A 23,649-nucleotide genomic window follows, 5' to 3' on the forward strand; every position below is an offset into this window, starting at 1 on the left:
GATGAAACTGTGTGAAAATATGCAAATACAGGAATGTAAAACAAATTAAAATAACTGCAAAAATAATCTTACACAGGAATGTGTAGAAAACAATTTAGTAAAAAAAAAATCAAGATCTTTTGTTTCAAAATATCAAGGAAACTTCACCAAAACGTGGGCATGATAAAACATAAAACATGTTTAACAAGGATATTTATTCATTTGCATAATTTACACGATAGTCTGTCTGGGCCATGTAAGATTCTTTCTCAACACAGGCCGATGGAGAAAAGCTCCATGTGCACATGTGTCATAACAGAAACTCATGCATTTATTCATATCATGAAATATTAATTACAAATATAAGAAAACATCTTAAAATAGCAACTTACAGTTCAGAACATGTTAGAAATTACACAATAAAATACAAGAAAAAAATAAGCTCTCAGCTGTTTGATAGAATTAAATATCAATAATATTGAAAAATATTACTTTATAATGATGGCATCAATAATCACACAAGAAAAAATAGAATATATATATTCATAGTAATATACCGTGTTTGTTAGAGTGGCAATATTTATTGCACATTACATTTGAGTCTTTTGATTTGAGTGGGTCAACCAATGGTAGAATTGCAGAGATACAGAGACTTCCTGGGAGGAGCCAAGAAAATGGCTGCCTAATCCTGAATGATTTTCTAACCTAAGGAATGAAAACATAAATATAGAAAAAAGTGGACATAAGCACAAAATAAATTACTGGGAAAACCAAAAAAAAAAGAAGAAGAAGAATCAATGGATCAGCCAAAAGAAGACAGCCTAGCAGCAGACATATTAAGATTAATTGAGATGGTTGGCAGAGTCACTGAAAATACACCCTGCTGAAGGAAAACAGTAAAGGGCCAACAATAGAAACTTCAAAGACTTCAAGACTATTACAAGGCCTACGAAAAGAAATCAAAAGGCATAGACAAGCAACTGGCACAGTGCTTGGGTAGGCTAAAAAATCTTGGAAGAAGAGGTGGTAAAAACAAAAAGTGAAATGGACATGCAGGAAAACAGATTCAGAAGGAAAACCTCAGAATCATAGGAATCAAGGAAAGGCTTTCAGGAGAAGCAGTAAGTAACTACTTTTAAAACACTGATAATGATTCAAGTGAAGCCCCTTGAAATATTGAACCTGGAAATGGAATAAACAGAATAGGAAGAGTCCAAGAAGCTTGGGCCCAGTCAAGGATTTAATATTAGAATGTAAAAAGCAAAAAAAAAAAAAAATTAGTCAAAAAATTGAAAAATAATGTTGTGTCCATAATTTTTACCTGCCTATAATTCCATCCAACCTTTCTCTGACATCCACATTCGACATTAAATGAAATAACAGGAGGTAACATCAGACACCCGGCTATTTTGTTTAAAATCTTCGACAACTTTTAGTTAAACCACACTAGTTTTTACTGTTTTTCAGGAGGGAGGACAAGCCCCCCTGCACTCCCACACCCTCCCACACATAACGCAAATTATATACTCCAACTCCGAGATTGCACTATAGTGGGGAAAAGGGTAACTTTCCTGATCCCCAATGTAGTATGATCTGGTATCAGAAAGACGATCACACTCTAGCAAATGCACACTAACATGTGCTACTGTGGATTCAAACATTTCCAGATCAGCCTTACGGGAAGTGAGAAACACAGATTTGACCTTCTCAGTTTTGCATAAGTGGCAATCCACATTTTAATAGTAAACCCCAGCCAAGACATGTGCTATGGAAATTACATTAGTATACCACAAAATAGTAGATTCTTAAAATGCCAGAATAGCAAAGCTAACAGGTGCCGGCAGCAAAGAAATTAGGATCACTGCAGAGTACTCAGAAAAACTTGATAAATATAGATAAGGATGCAAAATAATTACAGAAGAACTGAAAAGGAGTGAACTCCAGGCTCCAGCTCCCAGTAAGTCTACTGATAAACATCTCAGAATACCAAGGTATATTAAAATTACCAAAGGAGACCTATGATCTTCTGAGACAGACAGAGAGCTGTGGAAAAAACAAAGACCAAATGAAGATATACAAGAAATAGATAAAAACAGTACCCCAGTACAAAAGAAAATCTTCCAGTGCATCAAAGGAGAAGGCTGATTCCCCTACAGCAAAAAAAAAGATACAGCATAAGCCACAGCAAGCAACCACAATGAATGACAATGGAAGGAAGAACACTACAAAGGCCAGGATAGTGCCACAGATGAGTGAAGGCCATTAACAAATATCTGAATGAAGGGAAGCTTGAACTCCAAAATAGCTCAGGACAACTGCAGCCAATCAGAAACTCCAAAGGAAGAAAGAAGCCAAAAAGACCCAGACCACAGAATCAAAATAGTAAAGAAAGAGAGTGCAATGTCAGTAGAAGTGGAAGCAAAGAGAGGAGAGTCATGAAACTGGAAGAAAGAAGACACCAAACTGCAGATAGAGGTTAACAACAGAGGGATCGACAGGAACAGGAAAGAAGTGGTATGAATAGCAGCAGCAAATCAGCAATCAAAATCCAGCTCTAAAAAGTAAGGGTAATCAGATAGATTTGGAGAAATAGGCATATAAAATCATAGAAGGAAGACATGGGGATAGAATAAAAACCACAAATCCTCATACTAACCATTAATGGGAAAAAAAGAAAGAAATACCATAAGTTAAGTTCCATTACCTGGTAAATGGCTGTAGTCCCAGGTCAGTCCCTTTCTGCTAAACCTCCCACTATCTGGAAATGAGCAAAATATCCAGAACCATGTCTATTTTTCATTGATTGCCCATCACAGGCTATACAGTATCTAGGCAGGTCTCTAGGGTAGGATTGATGTCTGAATTTCAATTTCCATGTTCTTATAAAACACAGGCTAACCCACAGCCTACTTTTTATATGTACCACACAAAATTGGTGGAAGCAACATGTGAAACTCACTCCTGGTTCTGGGTATCTGTCTTCTCATAGCTTTCAGGTCTACAGAGTCCTGATACTGAAATGTCCAGAGATATGCTGCTTGATAAAATCAAAATTACTTCCAAAGCACACTAACCACAAAGGTCTGAGGTGGACTGCACTCACCAGATCCAAAAGCCTATAGTTTCCTTCCTCAGAATGCACAACAGCAAGGGGCCCTACCTGGTGTGATTAAGACCCTTGGGTAAAGTTATGATGATGTCTCCTGTTTAAAATGAATGAAAAGAAAGGAAAGAATTTTCTTCTACTCTGTTTTTAATCCCTGCTAAGCAGCACTCCGTGGAACAATGCTCCATGATCGGGTAATTAAAGTGACCCAGCCCAAACAATCATTAGAACACAGGTTAAAAAGTAAACAAAGAGCAAAGGTGGAAAATCAGCAAAACAGGACTTGGTAGTATAATAGAAGAAGGAAAATAAAAATGAAGGCAAGGAATATACATGACCACCACCAGCCCACAAGTAACATCTTAAAGAATAAAAGAGCTGGAAGCTGTGTTGCTACTGAGGGAGCAGTATAAGAAAAGAACACACTCTGCAGAGGAAAGGAAAGGCACACCAAGAAAAGGTAGCGAGTGGCCACTGAAGATCACATGAATTAAAGTAGGCACCAAGATGAGCAATAACAGCGGCAAACTGGACAACCAGTTAGAATGTAATACATCATTAAAAGAGTAAGTGAGAAAGGTCCATAAATGTAAAAAACAACCAACCAGAAACTATACCAGTAAAATAAGGTACTACCAGAGAAACCAACAGACCCTGAATTAATCACAGTGCAGGGGTATGTCAGATGGGAAAGCACACATTTAAACTGCCCAAAACTGTGAAGAAATATCTTAAAAAAAACTGACCTATTAGCAATGAATCATGCAGCTCCCTGCAATTCAGTGTGATATAAGAGCCAAATAATGGCAAGCACATTAGAATCAGCCACCATTCCCATCAGCTACAGCATACGAACCCAAAGATGAACATTCTGGCCGCGTTCCAAGTGCACAAGAGCAATAATCAAAAGTTGCCACATATGTTGTGCCTTTGCCTCCCTTTGATTTTGGAAATGCCCAGTACTTCTGTATGCAGAAGTTGATGTGTGCATGGAAAGCATCTTTTATCAGACCCATACAACTACAAAGGCTGGCAACAGCTACTTCAAACAAAAGTAAGGGGAGGTAAACCCAGGAATTATAACCTGCATAGGAACTAATAATTCTCAGCAACCACCTGAAGCAGCAATGCAAGGGATGAGTAAAACACCTGAAGTACAACAAAAGACAGTATATATATATATATATATATATATATATATATATATATATATATATATATATATATATATATATATCCTATCCCCCTTTTCTTTTTCAGTTGTTATAACAAATGCATATAGTTATAAGTAGTACATTGATAATGGGAAGTATGTTGCAAAATGTGGGAAGACATGATAGACTCTATAATGTGCTGAATGCTTCTTAACTGTCCCAAACTAATAGCCATGAAGTGTAATGCCTGCAATACAGAGACATGAAAGGACAATTGTACATTCAGCTGGGCAAGCAGAAAGAAAATAGAGAAGGGAGGTGGAAAAAAAAGAAATAAAGAGAGAGAGAGAGAGAGAGAAAAGAAATGAAGTGAAATAAGGAAAAAGAAAGGGAAAAAAGAGAAAGGTGATAAGAGGAAAGGAAAATGGAAAAAAGAGGGATGTGAATGGAGAGAAAAAGAAAACAACAGTCCGCCTGCAAAAACCATACAGCATGAGAACCAAAACCAACTACAGAAGCCAAAGTTAGCAGCACACACTTTTATTAATAAGCACTTTTGTCCACTTAAACTTAACTGTGGACATCACATAATTAAACTTTTTCCTCACATTTAAATAACAAAATACTGCACAGCTATCTTGTGGCAAATAATAAACATTACATTAAAAAGAATTCATCCACAGTAAATGTAACCATACCTCTCAATCTGCAGACATCAAAAATCTGGACAAAGGCCATGGAAAGTTGATACAACTGGCCAAAAATGTGGACACTAATCAACATAACATTTGCGTGTATAATAATGTAAATCTGCCCACTCCAATGGAACTGTGAGATACCACCATTCAAATAATTGTGAAAGTGTTCCCCAATTTAACTTTAACTGTGAAAATATACATTCACACAGAAACATCAGTTAAAGCCCATTTGCAGCAGTAACAAAAAAAATTAATGGAAGTAATAGGAAAAAGTGATGTAGAACACTTTGCTTTCTACTTTTTGCCATACAACACTTCTACCAAGTACACAGTGATGTCATGTTAGCTGCACCCTTACATATTTTCATTAAAATAACATACATCAGTAACTCTGTAACATCATATATAAAAGAACTGTGCATTCTATTAATCTTAATAGGAAGCTAAAGTCTGTCATAACAGTCATTGGTATAACAAGCCACTGTTGGTTGTCAATATGTGGGTATCAGGTCATTCTGATCAATGGATGAAACAAATCTGATTCAGAAATCGTCTTCTCTTGTAGCTATGTAAATACTAGTGTGCATTAGTAGGTTTTGTAAACAAAACTGGTAGTTGCTGATGCTGGGTACTGACTCATATCTCTAACTATCCACAAATTAGACTATTTTAGTTCTATCCAGTTGTCTCGTCTTAATTCCAGTTCCCTCCTAAAACGGGTGACTTTTGGAAAAAATGCTAAAATAAAATATAGTAGTAGTCAGTTTGATATTTTATTTTAGTACTTCTGCAGAAAAGGTGGAAAAAACACACTCTATATAATAACAATAATTGGAGTTACTCACTTATTTTATTTCAGAAAATGCATATTAATTCATAGGATCTTACTCTGTCAATGTCTCAAATTAATAGCAGCACAAACTTTCAATAATAAGCACTTTTGTCCACTTAAACTTAACTGTGGACATTGCATAATTAAACTCTTTCCTCACATTTAAATAACAAAATATTACACAGCCATCTTGTACTGAATATATATATATATATATATATATATATATATATATATATATATATATATATATATATATATACATATATATTACATATAGTTAGTGTGTGCATACCTCTCAACCTCTTAGTGCAAGATATCTGGTGAAAGACTAGCATAATAGGGGGAAAGGCCCAAAAAGAGAGGCACAATTTAAATATTGCACTTATAAACATAGAAAGCTGATAGAATAACATAATTTGTGTTAGTATGCATTTTATGAAAGATATGAAGCCTGAAACTCATATTAATGTCATCATTTAGTGACTTCAGTCCTCTGTGATTTGCCAGAAAACTACACATTTTATGAGAAACAGACCAAAACTATGAAGCTAAATCTTCACAGTTGAGAGGTATGTTATACACACCATTTATCCCTGCTTTCACACACACACACACACACACACACACACACACACACACACACACACACACACACACACACACATCTACCTTTTATCTGCTCTCACAAAGCCACACCTCATACACACACCTACTTTCTCACATAGTAACACACACATTTTATCTCTCATACAAATGGCTAGTTTACAATGCATACACACACACACTTTCTATTTGTCACTGAATTTGCACTTTTTTGCTTTCTTTTTTGTACAAATACACTATTTTTGCTTCTGGAGCATCCCGCTCTCAGTCTAGGCAACTAAGACCACCCCCAGTGTGATGTCATAATACAAACGCTTTCCACACCCTCTTTTTTTAAATATAATCCCGCCTGACTTTTCCTAGGATTATTTTCATTCCCTAGGGAGAGCAGATACAGCACTGCTTTGGCTCTGATTTAGTGAATCGCAAAAGCTTGCTCCTGTGGAATATAATTACATAGCTCATTGTAATTTCAAAGTAGCTTTTTTTATTAGTGCATGTCATTCAATAATTCTGTATTAGACCAAACAATATACTCTCTAATTTAAAACTGGTGGTGAGCACACTGCTCAGACCCCCTAAGTAACTTAGGCTCCTCCTCACCTTTCTTTAACATCATTTTGGCCTTCCCTTCAAAAAGCATTTCTTCTGTATTCTTTGCTCATTCTTCTTAAAAGAAAGAAAACAGGCTAACTCATTTAACATATTCACTGGCATTGCATTGAAATTACTATACAAAATACTCAACAGCACTGACCTGCATTGGCCAGCTGAAATTAGCTGATAATTTTTTTTCTTTTACATTTTTGCAGCTAGTTCCGCCTCATGGTTCTACCCACTCTGTTCACCCTCGCAAGCTTGGGCTCACTCCGCTACTCTACCCTACCCCCAGTTCCACCCACCCCATTACAATTTCCTTTATACCATCCACTCCCACACCTTCCTTTCCCCATCAGCCACTAACAAACAACTTCCTGCCAAACCTTAATTACATCACTTCCTTCCATAACTAATACACCTAATCCACAAGCCCTATACCATTCTTCAAAAATGAAACACCTTATTATTAATATTACTACTCTCCTCCTTTTTCTCTCTGCATTAACCTCTTATCACTCACACCTTTCCAATCCACTATTATGCTATCCCACCTGACACAGCTTTAATACTCATCCAACCCCTACCTTCTTTAATATCTCCCCCGCCCTATTCAACCTCTCTACCTCTTGTCTTCACAATCCACCTAGATTGCATAGCCTCCCTCTTACTTACAAACCTAAACCCAAGTTACATAAACTACATTTATATATTACTCTTCTCTCTCATCCCACTAATAACCTCCACACTTCTGGGGACATCCACCCCAACCCTGGCCCCTCTTCCACTCCTCTCAGTGATATACCCTCCTTATCTTCTACCTCAGCTCCCCCTCCAATCACCTCTCACCATCCCCAGCCTCTTACACTAAACTTATCCTGATCCAAGTTCCTGGCTATTTATGCTATAAACATTCAAATTCTAGCCAAAAATATCACTGGGTTTCATGCCTGGATAGCCCATAAAACCCCTCACATACATTCCTTATCTGAAACTTAGTTTAAGCCACACATCAGTAATAATTAAATTCTCCCACCAGGCTATTATATCTATCGCTCCGATAGAGACCCATAAAAAGGAGGTGGTGTAGCCATCCTCCACTCCAATAGCCTTAACCTCTCACCTTTCCCTACATCCATCCCTGACTTTCACCTTGCTGAACTAATCATCCTAAACTGCCACCTTAACTCTCACAAAAAACTAGCTGTTGCCTCTATCTATATCCCTCCTGAGAACAATCTGTCCCTGAGAATATCCTATTCTGGTTTTCCCACAATATACCCTATGAAACCCTCATCTTAGGAGATGTCAACCATGACTGGTCCAAACTTAAAACTGACTTTCCACAACTTAGCATTAACCTGCATGGCTTCATCTACTGATATCTTTCCCACCCGCCTCCATAAAAACTCTTCTTCCAACTCCATAATTGACTGGACACTCACCAACTCCCCTCACTACTACCACAACCCCACTACCCTACCTGACCAACTAAGTGACCAACTCCCCACTTCTGTCTTCAGCTATACCACCCAACCTCCCAAACCCCACCTTTACAGGGATTACCACAAACTCTCTAACTTTAATATAGCCCAGTTCAACTCTATTCTATCTTCCACAGACTGGTCCTTCATTAAACACATCCCTCTAAATGATGCAGTCAATAGATTTAACACCATCTTCCTAAATACCTTGAACTCCCTTGCTCCCTCTAGGAAGATTAGAATAAAATCTAACTATACTCCCTGGCTCTCCAAAAAAACTATGTCCCTCATGCTCAAAAGAGATAGAGTTTGGAAAGCTTGGGTCAAAACAAAGGAATTACCTCTGTTACAAAATTATAGACATCTCAGAAATCCTAATAAGAAACAACCCTATAATGACAAAAAGCCCTTCTATAACTTGGCTCAACTCAATAGCAAAGCCAACCCTTGGAGGTTTTGGTCAACTATAAATAGAATACTCTCTCCAAGTTGCCCCTCAACCCTCTGCCCTTACTCAAACACATACCCTCTGGAGACTGTTACTCTCCTCAATAAGCACTTTATTGATCCCATTCAAACACTCATACCATCCAGCTGCAACACTACCTCTCAGTCTCCCCCTCCCAACCCTTCAAACAAACATTTATGCTCCTTACATCCTGTTCCTACATCAGATCTCTTCTACTATAGCTCAAAAGCTGCTCTCCCTCCATTGATAATCTACCTCCTACCTTCCTCAAACTTGCAGCTGACTCGATTGCCTACCCAGTATCTATTATAATTAATAGATCTATTCCAGAAATCAACTGTCCCTACCCTATAGAATTCCTTCTTCACTATTCCCCTCCATAAAGGAGGTAAATCTACTGATCCATCTAACCACTGACCTATAGCTATCCTATCCCCCCCATCTAAGATTATCAAAAAAATGTATCCACTCACAACTACTTAACTACCTCCTCCAGCATAATATTCTCACTCCCACTCAGCATGGCTTCTGTCCCAACCATAGCATGGCCATAGCCCTGTTATACTTCACACATACCATTGCTGAGGCCCTTGATAATAACAAACTCATTTCTTGTCTCTTCCTGGGCTTACCCAAAGCCTTTGATACAGTCTCCCATCCCCTACTGCTATCTAAGTTTGCTAATCTTAATCTTTCTTCCTCCCTTGCCTGGCTCTCCAGATATCTATCCTGCAGTCAGCAATTTACTAAATGGCTGTCCTCCATTTCTCCATTCATACCTGTTCCAACCAGAATACCACAAGGTTCCATCCTGGGTCCCCTCCTCTTCAATGTCTTTACCAATGATCTCTACACATCCTGTAAACAATCCTGCCTCATCCAATAAGCGGACAACTCAACTCTCATCACCATCTCAGAAATTTTCTCCAAACTCCACACTTTAACTCAACAGGCCTTCCTGTCAACAGAACAATGGTTGCCCAGCAATTTACTCATCCTTAACCCTAAAAAGACCAAACTCTTACTATTCTTATCCTCGATCTCTCACGCACCTAAAATCCACCTTTGCTTTTACTTTATCTAATAACACTACTATCCAACCTGAAGCTCATACCAAACTCCTTGGAGTCATCATTGATGATGAACTCAAATTCAACTTGCACATCCTCCAATGTATATAAAAGACACACCAGAAACTTGGTTTACTGTATCGCAACAAAAACTTTCTAACTGCTAATGTCAGACTCTCTCTTTCACAAGTTCTTCTCCTCCCGTCCCTTCTGTATGCTGCCCTAGTCCTCACCAACATTCAAACCATAACCTTAAACATACTCCAACAAACCTACTATAAGATAGCTAGATGTATCACAAACTCTTCTTACAATTCACATCACTGCCTCACCCTAAATTCTCTCCACTGGCTAGAATTCCCCCATCTACTACTGCTATCTCAACTTTAAATGTCACACTTCATTCTTTACAAGCCCTCATCCTGCCCTGCTCTCTCTTCTTTTAACTTTATCTATATCTATACTCCTTCTAGGACTCTTCCTAACTCTAATCAGCAACTACTACACATCTACCAACCCAAAATAACTGTAGGCAAACTGCTATATAAATTCTCCGTCACGCAAGCTTGGAATAAACTTCCAAGAGACATGTGTTCTATCATCCACCCCTCCCACTTTAAAGAAAAACTCAAACTTCATCTGTTTAACTCCAAAATTTGTCCATGTCAAGCCCCATCTTAAAGCTCCTCTTACCCATCCTATTTACCTTTTTCAGTCCCTCCCCATATAGCTTAGTACCCCTCTATTGGTGCATATATATCTGTACCCTCTATTTTAGATAATTACTCTACATTATGATTCATTAAAGTTGGACTAAACTCTTGTTTGTAAATATGTAAATATATTGCTGCTCTGTACAAATATGACATGTATATTCCATGTGCATGACTTTTTTGCTTTGTGTTTCTGATGTTATTGTTTAACTGATTTCTTCCATACTTTTTGATCTAAATGTTATTTTTCTGTAAACTATATGTGTGCTGGAGCTTTTCTCCTCGGGTCTCCACTGAACATGGGCCACAAGCCCAGCTGGGCCAACCCGGTTAACAAATGTCAATAAATAAATATGTATTCATGATTGCACTGTCCTGGTGATATTTAAAAGGAAAAGCTCTGACTGCATTAAAGTCATAACTTTTAAAAGTCAAAAGAGAAGGACTTAAATGCAACTGTTTCTTGGCAGCAATTGCTTCCTTCATAGTGCTAAACTAATACGGGACAGTAAGTATCATAGCGGCGATATCTCTGTTGTATGCACTGTTCTTTACTAATCAATTCATTCACACCTCTGAAATTCTTTGCTCAAGAATCAGGGATAGGGTAGACTGAAATGACCTCCAAATCAGGAAAAAATTTAAATAGTTAATTTTCTTGAAAAGTTAATAAAACAACAGACTTTACATCACTGGGATCTTTTGAACAAGAAGTACAAAACTCTAATGTAGGACATTAGTGAATGACTGTAATCATCAACAATTTTGCAAGAAGACAAACATTTTGCTAGGTGCAGGATGAAGATGTGAGATTAAACAGGGATAGTTGAGAGAAATAGTTATTGGTAATACTTCAACATATTTCAATAATAAATCAGTGCAGCAAATTGGTAAATTTCCATTGAGAAATTGAATAAATTATTGCAAACAGTCCATCACCCAAACCTGCAAAAGAAAACATTACAATAAAGCTTGGTTCAGAAAATATGACTTCGCTAACATCTGATACACTTCAGCCAGAGAACTTGCAGTTATTTCTCCTCGTTACTTTTGGGGCATTTCCTACACTGATAATGGACTGAACAGTACTGTATAGCCTGTGTCTCTTGCTTTATTTTCTTCTAGGATCTATGAGACTATGAATCTCTTCAACAGCCAGGAAGATTTCATACAAGTTTTATTTAAGGTGCAGGTAGCATGTCAATGAAGCCTGACAAATGCCAACTTGTCTTGGACATCAGCTGCTTAGCTCGCAACTTCTTATCTCCAGGATGATAGGTGTGAAAATCATCAGGGGTAGTCAGGCAAGCCTTTTCAATATTAATGCTATTAATGTGAGATGTTAAGAGAAATCACTGGAATGTGAAATAACCTATAGTTCAAGTGAAATTCATCTATAATGATGTATTTGCATTATTTAGTAAGTGTAAATACCAGCTTCAGCATACCTCTTAGCTCTCCAGATTTTTGCAGAATGTCCAGACTTTTGCCCCATATTTTTGGTCTGTTTCTCATAAAAGTTTGTTTTTCTTTCAAATCATTGTCAAATCATTGAGATTTGAAGACAGAAATTAATGACACATGATTGCATTTCAGATGTCATACCCTTCAGAAAATTCATGCTAAAGCAAAATCTTTTATTCTATCAATGTTCTTAGTTTGTAAGAGCAATGTTTAAAAATTGTCCCTATTTTGGGTCCTTTGTCCATCGATTAATTATGGCTTTGTCCAGATTTCTTGCCCCAAAGGTGTGAGAGGTATAAATAGGATAGTTCTGGATTCACCCTGCTTCCATCCATGATTATACTGGGTTTATGGCTTTTTCTGAGGTCAGCAATGCATGTATCTTATCGGCCTGATCATTGCCAGTGTCCCTGTCATATGCACATTCTGTCCTCTGTCCTTTTTTTTTACAGTTGAATGCTGAGATTAGAACGAACAGTTGCAGAATGAGAATGCAGGTGCCAGGCCTTTGAACTCATTTTTGTTATCTTCACCTGCGTGTATTGGAGTGACGTTACTGCACTAAATTCATCATTTGAACAATAGACAGTGGGTAATGAAAGTTAACAATTAATGAAATGGAAGAAGTTATTCACTTGCAAACGGGTTCGGATTATAGTTTTCAACTTCACCTCAAGATTCAGGGACACAGGCCTATAATCAAGGAGACTTCAAATACCGGCACTGTAAACATAAAACATTGAGAAAATATGAGTAATTGAATTAACATGCGTTTTCTGAAGTAAAATAAATCTGTAAGGTTAATGATTCCAACTCAGCATCTTTTCTCAAAAAGACAAAAAAAAATCACAAATTTTAAGATAGGGCAAAATATTGAACCAAAATTAAATATGTCCCTGAAAATCAGTGACAGTTGAGAGATATAGTTTGGACAGACTAGTATCCAGAGCAAGTTCAGAGTGGCAGTGCCTTCATGTCACAGATATATACCCTGATGTGCTATATGCAGTGTTACAATCATTTAGCAGAACAGACTAAAACATCAGGCATATGGCATAGGGTACATACTAATGTAGGGTGTTGATTGAGATTGTTATCACTCATTTATCTTTGTTGATTGGTAGGTTAAAAAATAGGTGATAGGGTATTATTAATATGAGAACTCTCGTCAATGTGTTACAACTTTTTTGTTGTCTGAAGAGCAGTACATTGACTTTTTGTTTTAAGTGGAAAACAGTTTATTGCTGCTGTTACTACTAAAGGAAAACATAGTACTTAGCAACGTACTATCCATACTGTTCCGCAACTTCAACCATCCCCAGGCCTTTTTATTAAAATAAAATAAATTTAATTTATATGCCATGTGTGTGTGTGTGTGTGTGTGTGTGTGTGTGTGTGTGTGTGTGTGTGTGTGTGTGTGTGTGTGTCCATACCTCTCAACTGTACAGATTTTTGCTTCATAAAATATTTGACAAGTCATTGAAGACTGAAGTTAGAAAAATGAGAGACATTTGAGTTTCAGACTTCATACCCTTCAGAAAATTTATACTCATGCAAAACCTGTTATTGTATCAACTTTCTAAGTTGGTAACAGCAATATTTAAAAATTGTCCCTATTTTGTGGTCTTTGTCCTCCCATTATTTACGGCTTTGTCCAGATTTCTCAGAGGTTGAGAAGTATGGTGTGTGTGTGTGTGTGTGTGTGTGTGTGTGTGTGTGTGTGTGTGTGTGTGTGTGTGTGTGTGTGTGTGTGTGTGTGTGTGTGTGTGTGTGTGTGTGTGTGTGTGTGTGTGTGTATGTGTGCGCAGTTTCTTGTTGGCTCTTTATAGGTCTCTGATGTTATGTACAACATGTAGCAGTCAAGTTTATATATGTTATTCTTTCAGAAATGTTATTTGTGGTTCCAGTGTATGACTCTGCATTATGCACATACACACACACACACACACACACACACACACACAAACACACACACACACACACACACACACACACACACACACAGTGCTTTGTAGTTATTAACTGCCTGAAATCACTGGAAAGATGGTGCAGCAGACCAGAAGTGCAGTGCTGGCTTCATAAATGAATGCTGATACTGCATTTGCAGTCACACTAAAGAGCTAATGCACCTATCGGTTTAACTCTAACAAGGTGTTTTTTTAATTAGTAGCAAGCAGTTTTACATATATTTTTAACCTTTGTAGAGAAGGTGTGTGTGTTAATGGGTGCCTGGAGACCTAGCTACATTTTTAGATTCAAAATCCATGACACTTTTTAAATATTACTCTTAGTTCCCCTAAAACGTTAAAGGAACAACAGGTATCACATACACGTGTATTTTCTAAACAATGTCTGGAACTCCTCACTGACTGTTATTATTAATACTGTATCAGAAAATCCCATAGTTTACAAGAGACACTGCAATGACTTAGCATCAACGTCAGTACTGCGATGCACTGTATGAAAACGAAATCTGGATTTAAAGGGGCTAATCTGGAATTTGTGGCACCCTATTATTTTGAGCTCAAAACTGGGAAATACTGTGGAATTCGATACAGTTGTGAGGTATGATTGTAACCAGATTGTATCTTGTCACTTGAAACAACTAAGATACTATATAAAAAATCCTAAAGGTGTTTATAATGTACTCAAAAACACAAATTGTTATATTTCATTATGAAAATCTCAATATAACACATTTTAATCAATAATAAACTTCTTATTTTTCTTTTGGCTCTTCCTGTTAGGGTCGCCACAGCAGATCATCTGTTTTCATTTCTTCCTGTCCTCTGCATCCTGTTCTGTCACACCAACCACCTGCATATCCTCTCTCACCACATCCATAAACCTTATTTTAGGCCTTCCTCTTTTCCTCTTACCTGGCAGCTTCATCCTTAGCATCCTTTTCTCAATATACCCAGCAACCCTCCTCAGCACATGTCCAAACCAACGCAATCTCACCTCTCTGGCTTTGTCTTCAAACCATCCAACCTGGGCTGACACTCTAATATACTTATTCCTAATCCTGTCTACCCTCGTCACACCCAGTGCAAATCTTACATCTTTAACTCTACTACATCCAGCTCTGACTCCTGCCTTTTTGTCAATGCCACTGTTCCAACCCATATAACGTAGCTGGTCTCACTTCCCTCTTGTAGACCTTCCCTTTCACTCTTACTGGTCCTCGTCTGTCACAAATAACTCCTGACACTCGTCTCCACCCACTCCATCCAGCCTGTACTCCCTTTTTCACCTCTCTTCCACACTTGCCATTACTCTGAACTGTTGATCCCAAGTATTTAAACTCATCCACCTGTGCCAACTCTACTCCCTGCATACTCACCATTCTTCTATCCTCCCTCTCATTCACACACATATATTCTGTCTTAGTCCTGCTGACCTTCACTCCTCTCCTCTCTACAGCATATCTCCACCTCTCCAGGGTCTCCTCAACCTGTTCCCTACTCTCACTACATATCACAATGTCATCTGCAAACATTATAGTCCAAGGGGAATCCCGTCTGATCTCATCTGTCAACCTGCCCATCACCACTGCAAATAAGAAAGGGCTCAGAGCTGATCCTTGATGTAATTCCACCTTCACCTTAAATGCATCTGTCACTCCCACTGCAGACTTCACCGCTGTCACACTACCCTCCTACATATCCTGTACCACTCTTACATATTTCTCTGCCACTCCCGACTTCCTCATACAATACCACAACTCCTCTCTAGGCACCCTGTCATATGCTTTCTCTAAGTCCACAAAAACACAATGCAACTCCTTCTAACCTTCTCTGTACTTCTCCATCAACACTCTCGGAGCAAACATCGTATCTGTAGTGCTCTTTTCTGGCATTAAACCATACTACTGATCACTAATCATCACGTCCCTTCTTAACCTAGCTTCCACTACTCTTTCCCATAACTTCATGCTGTGACTGATCAGTTTAATCCCTCTGTAGTTACTACAGCTCTGCACATCACCCTTATTCTTAAAAATCAATACCAAAACACTTTTTCTCCACTCCTCAGGCATCCTCTCACTTTCCAAGATTTCATTAAACAGTCTGGTTAAAAATTCCACTGCCATTTCTCCTAAACACCTCCAAGCTTCCAACTATGTATAGAAATCCTATCATTAATACCTGGAGGACTTATTACATTCAGCAGCACTTGCCGGTGTAATTCACAGTTTTCAATGTGGGCTTCTGAATCATCACCTCTCTCAAAGTGTGGTACCATCTCTAAAAAAAAGACATTTTTTTTTAAAATTCACACATTGCTCAGAATGTTTAAACAATGAATTATTTGTATTCTTTCTCTTAATTGCATGTTAAATGGCTGCTAAATTCTTAGCTTTGAAGCCTTCACAGTTTTTCTCATGTAAAATGCTGGACATGTACTACATTGCACCAAGTATATCACCCCTGTGGTGTTACAGTTAAATTTCCTATTGGGATAATTAGCTATTGGAAAAGTACAAACCATAAAACTTGTACCTTCAGAAATGTGCCTGAACATGTGGCCATGCCTTTAACAGCCATGTTAAACCCCCATATCCTATTAGGACCATTCTCAAATCTCTTCAAATTAGTCCCAGTTTTAAATACCAAGGTGGGAATTTTACCCAGAATGTTGTTCAGATCCTGCACATTGATAATACTTGCCCAGTTCCTTGTTATAATGCTTTTCATATCCTTACTGGCACTACTAAATCCACACACAAAATGCCTAGAAATCTAATTACCTCCTGCAGCTGCAGCATTGCTTTTCCAACCAGTTTCAGGGGTCAATACATTACAGATGTCCTCTGGCACTTCAAACCTATATTTTAAAACAAGTTTATACTAAGTGAGTCTTTCCTTAAAAACGTCCTCTTTCAAACCTTGAATAAATTCAAGGGGTAGAGTCTATCATAAAACATCTAACTTAAAACACCTGCTTCCATATAAAACATAGCATCATCAGAAATCAATCAAGACAGTCTAATAAAATGCATATTGCTAGCATTTCTCTTTTGCCATACAGGATGGTGGCTGTTAAAGTGTAGCAAGCTATTTGAGTATGTTTCCTTCCTGTATAGTTAAAGTGACGCAAGATAGCTCAATATCCTTTGAAAATGTAACATCCAAAAATTAATTGTTGATTCACTAGACTGTTCTTTAAAGACCAAAAGAGAGATAGAAGCATTAATATAGTTAAAGAAATGTTCTATTCTATCAGGATTGCTACTCCATAAAATAAAAACATCATCCAAAAACCTCAAATATGGCTTAATCTTACTAATAAACAGGGGGAAATATAAAATTTCTCTCCCACAACCACAAAATAATGTTGGCAAAAACTGATGCCAGAGAAGCCCTCATAGTAACACCTGTAATCTGTCTGAAGTATTCAGACTCAAACAAAAAAATGAAATTGTTGGATCATACCATTTACATGGCCTCAGCTACAAAATTAATGGTCTGTGAAGATAGATTTGTACCACAAACCAAAGCTTTGCGAAACCACTGTAAACCTTCCTGGTGTGGAATTACTAATAACAAGTATTTTATGTTGATCATTAGAAAAGCAACATCTCAATCAAATTAATCCTGGTGCAATTTATTCAGTAAGTGCCACATGTCTTTAAGTTTTGTCATCAAAACAAGTTTGCAAAGTATGATCCACAAACTTTGGTAATGGTTCAGGTTTTGAACTCCCTGCTGCAACAATTGGGTGAAGCGTGGGGTCATCAACAGATGTACATACTTCTGGAATACCAAAAATATTTGGTATTACAAGTTTATCCACTTTTAAAAATTCAAGAATTGCACCATCCATATCAAAACTCATAGTGACATCTTCTAACCAAAGTCAATACACTGGTAGTCTAAATCAACTTCATTCTTATTTACACCAACAAAATCCTCACCATTATACAAGTATTGTAACATTATTAGGGAGTATAGGAAACAATCCATCAGCACAGCACTACCCCCTGTATCTGGTTTCATTATTCTAATAGAACAATTCAGAGTCAATTCCTTTAACAGCTTGTTCTCTTCCTTGGTTAAATTATTGTACACAACACCTGCTTTTAAAGCATGTACCTACTTCTCACAATATGTATCAAAAGATGAAAAAATGAATTCAGTAGAGCCTTAGACATGCTTGGTCTTTGCAACCCAGAAATCCGCTCACTCCCTTGCTCATTATTTAAAAGAAAACAGTCAAATTTAATTTACAAATAAACAATTTTAAATCAAATAAGCTGTCTACTAAACTGAACCTTGTGGCAGGAACAAAAGTGAACCCTTTGCAAAATAACTCCCCCAGAAATAGGATTAATAATCAAAGGACTATAGTTGTAAATGTTAAAGCCCCTGAAATTATGCATACTACATTGACAATTTGATGTACAATCCAGATATATCTCAGTCATTGCCTCTGATTCGCATTCTGCCTCTTTCCCTAGTTGGAAGTCTGCTCTCTGAGGGTTCCTCTCTTGGAGTTGGTAACCCAACCAGTGTTGCTGGACCCTCTTGTTTCTTTTTGAAATCCTCAAGGAGTGTCACTGACCCCTGACCTCAACTAAAAAAGCATTAGCACCATTATCAACTATTGTGTTAGAATGTGGTTCAACAAATTCCTCCATGTTGTCCACTAATACTTGCCCATCTGGCTTAGGCACTGGGGTAGGGCACAGATAAGTCAAATTAGCTTTGCATTAATCATGATCCTTTGCCAGTTTTTGTTCTTTTCTCTGTTTTTTCACCATGCACTCCCTATCAATCTTCTCAAGAATAGTCATACATCAATTTCTATGGTGCTAAACAACACACCAGTAGTTATGTCCTCTTGCAAGCTTTACATATCAAACTCCAGTTCCCTCAAAGCAGTTAATTATCCTTATATGAAATATCCATGAATGCTAAGCCAACCTGATAAAAAAAAATCAGTCAGTTCTTTATGTAAATAGGAAACTTCCTGTAGTCCACTGTGGAATTTAAAAATACGTAGGTCCATAGGAACCCACTTCTCTAAAGCACTGTCTGCAAAAGTATATATTGTCCATCTGTAATCTTCTGCACTTGGGCAATAGTTTCTCATAATTAACCATCTCCTGCTTTAAAGTGTCATCTGTAGCTGAAACTGAAGGGTTAGCATAACCAGTCAGCCGTAGCATCTGTTTCAACTACTCAGTAAGTGAAGAGCCATAACTTTTATCACTTAGCCGTGACCTAGGTCTAGTAAGATATATCCTGATTTAAGATCCTGTCTGCTGTTACCTGACAAAGGTACATCGGCATTACCATGCTGAGAAACTCGTTATATAGCTTCTACTTCCACCTGGGACCAATCTTTAGAACCATCTCCGCATCTAAGGGAGGAAGCCATATCACTGCAAACGTTCACCGGTCTTACCTTCACAATCACATCCAGATTACTCAAAAGATGAGAAATCAATTAATTTAACATGAATAAATCAGAAGAGGACCCACCATCTGTTCCAACCATTCCAAGAACTGATAAACCTGCAAGTCCATTACACTCAAACAAATCTTGGGAGATAGTGTCACAGTGCTGAAAAGCCATGGAAACAGGCTGTCTTTTATAGACCAAAAAAAGAGGTAGAAGTGTTAATATAGTTCAAATATTCTCCTATTCTATCAGGACTGCCAGTCCATAAAATAAAAACATCATCCAAAAACCTCAAATATGACTTAATTTTACTAGTAAAAGAGGAGGAAAACATAACATTTCTCTCCCACCACCCCAAAATAATATTGGCAAAAACTGGAGCTTTAGAAGTCCCCATATCAACACATGTAATCTGTTCAAAGTTTTCAGACTCAAAAAAAAAAACATTTCCATGGCTTTAACTACAAAATTAATGGTCCACGAAAATAGATTTGTACCACAAACCAAAGTCTTGTGATTGTCTTGAGAAAAAAATGGTGAAAAAAATGGAAAAGAGGTGGGAAACAAAAGAGGAAAAGCAAAGAGATGAAGGAGGAAAGAGAGAACACAAGCAGAAATATGAAAAGGGATAACTGCAGTAAGGGAATAAAAGGAGAGCTGTGCAGATAATGGAAAGGAAAGGGGAAAAGAATGGAAATAAATACTTAAAGCCACCAGAAAAGGCCACACAGGAGAGTTAGAGAAGGAAGAGATGCAGACTACACATATGGGTGTAGGTGACTAAGGTACTCAAGGGTGGTTAGAGGGGAGGAGCAGCTGTCTAGCTCATGGGGGAGGGGCTGGGATAAGGGGAATAAGAAATCTAAAAGTCATGACCTGGAATGTAGGGGAAATATCAAACCCAAAAATGGAAATGAATAGTCACAAATAATCAAGAGAAGAGGCGGACATATGTTTGCTGCAAAAAGCAATGCTAAAAGTAAGGGAACTAGAAAAGGTGATAAGGGAACTAGAAAAGGTGCTAAAAAGAGACTTTTCAGAAGGAATGGCAGATTGCATTGGGAGATGGGAGTTGACATTCTTTTCAGGAGAGGCAACAGTAAGAAGAAGTGAAGAAGGATCGTGGCTTATATGAAAATGGGAAATTGAGGTCAGGTAAATAGAAAATAGGAATACACACCCCAAGGAAGAAAGGCAGCAACATTTTTGGAAGATTTTTTACAGAGTGGAAACAGAGAGTAACCCAGGCTTAAATGGAATGCATAAGAGGGGATTACAATGTAACCCTATATCCAGAATTAGACAGGAAGAGGGAAAAAATGCAGTGAAAGTAAGCAAAAGAACATAAAAAAAAAGAAATGAGAAATAGAGGATGGATCTACATATGGAGAGACAAACATGAGGAAGTTAAATGATTCACATTCTCTAGAATGCAGATAGAACAGGAAAAGAGGCTAGTCTGGTTCATGGAAAGTGGAGACGATACAAACAGTCAGGAATATGGAAATGCTAGATAGGTTAGTCTTTAAGTATGCATCAGTTCTAATGGAGGTAGTAACAGGGTTAGGTAAGGAGTGGCAAAGACTGTGGAAATGGGATGCCCCAAAATAGAGAGCAAGACCAGAAGAAAAAAAACATAGATAAGGTGTGAGAAAAACAATAATGAAAAACTAGAAGGAGAAGCTACAGTTGAAAACACAGTAGTGTGATGGGATTAAAGTAGTGATAAGAGGCTGGATAATGCAAGGAAAGGGGAAATACAAGAACAAACAATGAAGGAAACCTAAGAAAATGGGATCAGAACCGAGAAAAATGCAAAAGATGCTGGATATGATTGAAGGAAATAAAATGTGAGAAATGGAAGAGCTCAGAATTATAAAACAATACCAAAAGGCTAGAAACCACAAAAATAGAAAAGGAAATAGCTGAAAGAACATAATTCTTATGGCTGCAAGTGGAAAAGCAGGAATGCTCTTAACATGCAGGCCAAAAGGACAAAACAAAGAAAGAGAGATCATTATACTTAGGACAAGGAATTAGCAAATTATTCATGGGGTAGAAAAAACCATGAAGGAGACAGAAACACTAATAACTAAGTCCATTACAATGAAATGTAAAGGGAGTGATCTTAGAGGAAGAAAATGATGAACTAGACAGGCAAATATCAAGAATGGAGGTCAAAATAGCTATAAAAAAATACAAGGATGTAAATCAGCCTGGCAAGATGGATACCCTGCTGAAGTTTACAAACTAGTAAGTAAAGAAGTAGAAGAGGAGCTAACAAGAGTATGCAACATAGACAGAGAAGAAGGTTAATTCCAAAACACGAAGAAAGGAGAAAAAAATAGATGTGGGGGGACTCCACCCAATATCCCTAGCAAACACTGATGGGTAAATCATAGAATCCAAACCCTTGTACATAGAAAAAGAATAAATGGGGTTTGTAAAGACAAGATAACTTGTAGAGATAGTTTTATGAAACAATGGGAGGATGGGATACCTGCAACAACTGGAAAGACCACAGAAGTACCTCACCAAGAGGATCACTGGCCTCAAGCAGATGCCCTATGTAGCTTGACTGAAGAAACTCCAGCTGTACTCAGTTGCATACCGCCTACTCAGAGGTGATCTCTGCCTGACATACAAGGCCATGTCCAACCCATAATTGATGGACATGCTCCACCTAAAGAAAACCATATCCCCTCGAGCCACACGTTCCAGAGATCTAAACCTCACCACAACAATAAATAGGACTTGTTGGAGGGATAGATTCCTGTCACAGAGACTTCCCATGCTCTGGAACAAGATTCCAATCTACATTAGGCAGAGCTCCTCGCAAACCCTCTTCAAGAGAAACCTTGACGAGTGGATGGGAAACAGAAAGTTTACCCCAGGGATCACTTCAGTGGCTCTGCTGGACAGAGGCACAGGGAACTAATCTAAGGGGGCGGCGAAGGCCAACACATTCCGGCTAGGCATATAAATGCCTTTGGGCAGATAGCCTAGTACCTACCTATGAACTTATGAACCTATAGATAGGGATAATATTGTTTGATATCAAAAAAGCATTTAACTCATTAAAGTGGGACGTTATGCTGCATACACTGAGGGAACGGAGAGTGGGAGATGCATTCAGGAATTTGATAAAAATCAATGTACAGATACCCAGCAGAGGAATAAGCACAGAGGATTATAATTCAAAGGGGCACAAGGAAATGAAGCCCACTATCCACAAGCCTTTTCATCCTAGCTATGAAAGTTCTGACAATAGCAGTAAGGGAGGCACTACAAGAACTGGAATCACAAGGTAAAGGGGAGCAAAGTTCCTCCTTTTTTCCAGATGAATGAATCTTGCTAGCAGAAGATATAAAGAGGGCAGTGTGCCTTGTCATGAAGAGATTTAAATTATTCAATCAAGACACAGAATTAGAGTGCAGCCTAAAGAAAACAATATGGATCAAAATAGTAATGGGCTCAGACCTAGGAGTAGCAGAACTGGGGACAGATGTAACAATGAGTACACAAGAGGGCTGCCAAGGGTTAAAAGTATGGGAGACACTGAAACTGACAAGAAAAAAGAACTATTAGAAACGTGAGATAGAAACAGAAGAAATACTGAGAAACTGGAAGGGCAAGATCACAACCTTAATGGGTATTCTCATTATAGCAAAAATGATGATAAACTGCAAAATAAGTTACAAATTAAGGCGCACCCCATGACGGTTAGGGAAGAAGTAATCGAATGCATCCAAAGCTTATGCAAAAAAATGAATATGAGCAGGAAAAAGATGGGGATTGATAAAGGAAGACTCACAAAAAACATAAACAAAGGTGACTGGGGAGCACCAGACCTCAAGAGGAATGTCAAAGCATATGCAATAAATCAATGGTTAAGGGAGACATAAAAAAAGCAAGACAGAAACATGGTGAAGAAGAAGGACATGAAGAAAAGACCAAAAGGATGAGTACAACAGGAGAAAGAATACAGGAAAAAGTCAGACTAACACTGACACAAATAGCGGTAAAAAGAACACTACAGAACATTATGGACTTGGAGGGGTATGGGAGAG

The sequence above is a fragment of the Protopterus annectens genome, chromosome 3.part0, assembly GCF_019279795.1.
Source record: "Protopterus annectens isolate FY-2018-M chromosome 3.part0, PAN1.0, whole genome shotgun sequence".
NCBI classification, from domain to species: domain Eukaryota; kingdom Metazoa; phylum Chordata; order Ceratodontiformes; family Protopteridae; genus Protopterus; species Protopterus annectens.